A 4,395-nucleotide genomic window follows, 5' to 3' on the forward strand; every position below is an offset into this window, starting at 1 on the left:
CCAAACTACATATACAAAGTTTTTAATATGCAAAGTACATAAAGTAAGCAATAGGAATTCTGAAGCAGGTGCCATGGAGTAGTTCCCATGTAGACAGGAAACTGTTGACAAGGTCTTATTATGGTGCACAGTTAAAGGAGAAAGCATAGGGGACACAGAAAGTCTCTGCAGATCTGTCTGTGCTTGCAAGACTTTTGCCTGAGAGCCATGCCTCACCTTATCCCATCCCTGGCACTGGAATATGCATGAAAGAGGGGTGGTGATGCGTGACCTCAGGAGATTAGATAGAGGGAGCTAGAGTGGGGCAGGGGCCGAGCCGGGGTTTGCCAAGGGCAGACAACTGAGAAGTAAGCCTTGATATAAACCAGGGGTTGGTGAGTCATCTGTGAGATTGATAGGACTCAATCAAGCCATCCTAGGAACAAAGTGTCATGTGCTTAGGAGGCTTGACCCAGTGACCACACACACAGGAGAGTAGACTGGGTGCAGTCTGTAGTCAGACCGGTCAGATCATGATAAACCATGGGAGGAAGTCAGACTCAGTTCAGACCCTTTCCATCTTGTCAACCATCCCCATCACAAACAAAGCACAGAGGTCTTTATCAGGAAAAGAGAAGGAGTAAATTTTCATGCTTCCCCTGAGGAAAGAGCTAGACGAATTTTCTTCATGGTAGTGTTATGGGTCTTTGCACTGTGAAGGTAAATGGTACCACCGCTCCCTCGGCTTTTGAAAGTTTCTGCCTGGCAATGCTCTTGTGAACTGCTGGCATCATAAATCCTGTTCAGAACTGTGTGTTCTCCCTAATGTTCAGGTTCACTAGCTAGCATGACATCAAGATTACCATAACACTGAAGAGCGAACATGAGAAGGAACACAATTACAGCTCCCAAAGGAAACCATAAAATGTTTCAAGAGCACTTCCCAAAGTTTATTAGGAGTAATTTACGGGGGAAACAATTCCAGGGCCCAAACATTTGGGAATAAAGAATGAAGTAAAGTTAAATAAAGTTTACTAGAGGGGCTTTTTTGTTCTAATGTGCCTGGTAAATGTCTTAGAACCAACTATGATAGGCGGATTTCCTAAACTTATCTGACCCATAGGAGTCATTCTTTCTCCTCAACAGAGCATCCAGTAAGATAGTGTTTATGCACAATGATCCTCTAAGGTACCAGAGGACTAGAGACCCTGAAAAGTCACTATCAAGACACAAAAAAGAAAAGAAATGAGGGTCAAAGGGAAACATGGCTTTATTTACTTTCACCTTCCCTGAATAGTCCCAGTGTTTTGATTAGTCTTTTTAAAGCCTTCTTAATTATATAAAGAACTAAAAAAAAAATTTAAAAACCCCAAGTAATCCAATCAATAAATTGGCAAATGATCTAAATAGACACCTCTCAAAAGAAGAAATACAACAGGAAAAAATGCTGAATATCATTAGTCATCAGGGAAACATAAATCAAAACTATAATGAAAGTCCATCTCACCCCAACCAGAATGGCTGTTACCAAACACCACACACACACACACACACACACACACACACAAAATAACAAATGCCAATAAGTATGTGGAGGAAAAGGAACCCATATACACTAATGATGGTAATATAAATTAGTAAACCTCTGTAGAAAACTGTATGAAGCTTCCTCAAAGAACCAAAAATAGAACTAGTAATGATCCAGTCATCCTTCTCCCAGGTTCATTAAGTCAACACAAAAAAGAGATACTTGCATGCTCGTGTTTATTGTGGCACTATTCACAATAGCGTGCCAAGATTTGGAACCAGCCTAGGTGCCTGCCAACACATGAATAAAGAAAATACGGTACATGAATAAAGAAAATACGGTACATGAACACAATGGAGTATTATTCACCCATAAAGAAGCATGAAATCCTATCATTAGCAGGAAAATGGATGGAACTGGAGGTCATCATGTTAAGTGAATGAAGTAAGACATGGAAAGACAACTATTGAATGTTTACTCTTAAATGTGGTGGGGTTGGGGTTGGGAGAGAGTCCTGAAAGTAGAAGAGGAACTCTAAGGGAATGGGAAGGGCAAGGGAAGAAAGGAGAGGAGGGAGAGTGCAGAAGGAAGATGAATGAATACCATCAATGCATGAAATATGCATTATAAAAATATCATAGTGACCTCCTCAATTTGTACAATAAATATGAATAATTATATTTTTCAAAAGCCTTCTTTAAAGGTGGTAACTATTGGCTAATGTGAATCAATAAACTTATCTGACCTCTTTCTCTCCCTTTAGAGCACCTGGTAGGATCAGGATCAGCATTCAGGAGAAGAAAGGAAATGCAAACCAAATGAGAGAGAGGGTTCCATTTTCACTTCCCTGGATGATCCTGTGACTTTTCACATTGACTCTGTAATTCTTTCCATAGTAGCTGTGCAGAGATGTCGATTAGAGTCAAACATTCCACCACACCACCAGTTTCCAGGGGATTTTCCCTGATGTGTAAAACACACAGGCACTTTCCAGCACTCCTGTCATGTCCCCACCCACTTGGCTTTTGGTAGCTCGGAAATTCCTGAGATAGGCCACCGAGCAAAAGAGGAAACCAGTTCTTGACAGGATTGACTGAACTGGCTAAAGAGCTCACTCCCAAGGAGGGTAGCCAGAAGTCCAAGATAAAATGAGCAGTTGATTCAGGCTGATGTCAGAATCCTAGAAGAACCAACCAGTGGGAGAATAGGTACCACAGGAAGTTTCAAGTACTGGATGGTGCTGTAAGTGCATGGGAGGCACGATAATGTTTCAGTGAACAGTCCATTGGGAGAAGGATACTGTCAGCAGCAAGAGGACAAGGGAAACTGCGCAAGAAAGCACTGGGGAGAGTTTCTAGGGTTCTGGTGGTGGTGTCGGTCCCAGAAGACAACTGGAGTTCAAATCAAGAAAACTATACAGATGATCATCGAGATAGAGACCAGAGATAGTGTAATATAAAATTGGAGGAATATTCCAATGTGTATATTTAATGACTTCCAGGAAACCTGGTATATTACATGTCCCTCAACTCATCAAACATTGACCAAGTGTGGACTCTGGCCAGTCAGAGCACTATCTACTGAGGACACAAGTACATGTCCCAGGCCCAGAGAGTCTCTAGTTCAGTTGACTCACTGGGTACAACCACTCATCTGCCTCCATGCACTGCCCCATCCCAGGCATCAGGGGAGGAAGAAAGCATCTGCTACACTGAGCTTCATCTTCTCATGGAGTTTTTATTTGTATCCCTTCTATCCTTCCTCTCTCCCTTCTTCTCTTGTCTCTTTTTCTTCCTTCCAAATATTCCATATCTCCTGGCCAATTTCATTACACAAGTTCACATTTTACTGTCTTCAGTAATGTTTGCTGACCTGAACATCCTGGAAACAATAAAAAGTGGACCTTCACACATTTTATTCTTTTACCTAATAGTCTTTTAGATTATTAGAGAATGCTGATTCAGCCCCCTTTCCCACCTTGTGGCAAAAACAGACTAGATGGTAGGGAAAGCATGGACAAACATGCTTAGACCTTTGTCCTGATGATCTCTTAATTCAATTGAAGCAGAGACTCTGGAGATAACAGACTTAGGATATTCTCCACAGAATAATAGGCATACCTTGTAGTTACATCTTTGTCCCCTAATCCTATAGAAAAGAAAGTTCGTAATTTTTCATAGGAATTTAAGCATGAAATGCATCACATCTGACAATAAGCTTAAACTTGCTGCCTAAAAAAATAATAAAAACCTGTCATGATTACCTTTCCACATCTATAATGTTGTCTCCATCACATCGTGTTATTTTGTATATGTGGCTTTATTTCTTATCTAGTCATAGGTCTTGAGAGGCAAAATTTCCTGGGTTGGTTCTTCCAATTGCCTGCTGCAGTGGCAGCTTAACAAATTCCTTCGCCTTTTCTGGTACGGAGGGACTTAGTTTGTAAGGATCTTTCTGTACCTAAAACTGGATTGCCTCCCTGCACTACTCCCTGGTAACTCAGAGAGGACAAGCACCTTGCTTGAAGTTCCACAGTTTAAAAATACTAGGGATTCCTGTGTTTGTTTTTACACAAAGCTCATACTTTCTTCCTAACACCAAGCTGTGCTTCTTTGAAAGGCAGGAGACCTAGGAAAAGTCAATGATGACGATTCTTGAAAGGGAAAAAAAAAAGTATCAAAAGTAGGCTCCCTGGACAGTGTGTATTACCAACCAGCATTCTGAAAGACACCAAAGAGAAAAGTTCAGTTATCCAAGGGCAAAGTATTTTTCTCAAGTGTGCTTGGGAGTTGTGCCTTCCCTTCTTAAACCTCTATGTTATTGCTAAGTATTTCAGTTATTTTCCCTACTCAGCACAATAGCCTGAGAGTTTTGTTGGAAATTTCACC

Source organism: Sciurus carolinensis, chromosome 2 (assembly GCF_902686445.1).
Source record: "Sciurus carolinensis chromosome 2, mSciCar1.2, whole genome shotgun sequence".
Taxonomy (NCBI): Eukaryota; Metazoa; Chordata; class Mammalia; order Rodentia; family Sciuridae; genus Sciurus; species Sciurus carolinensis.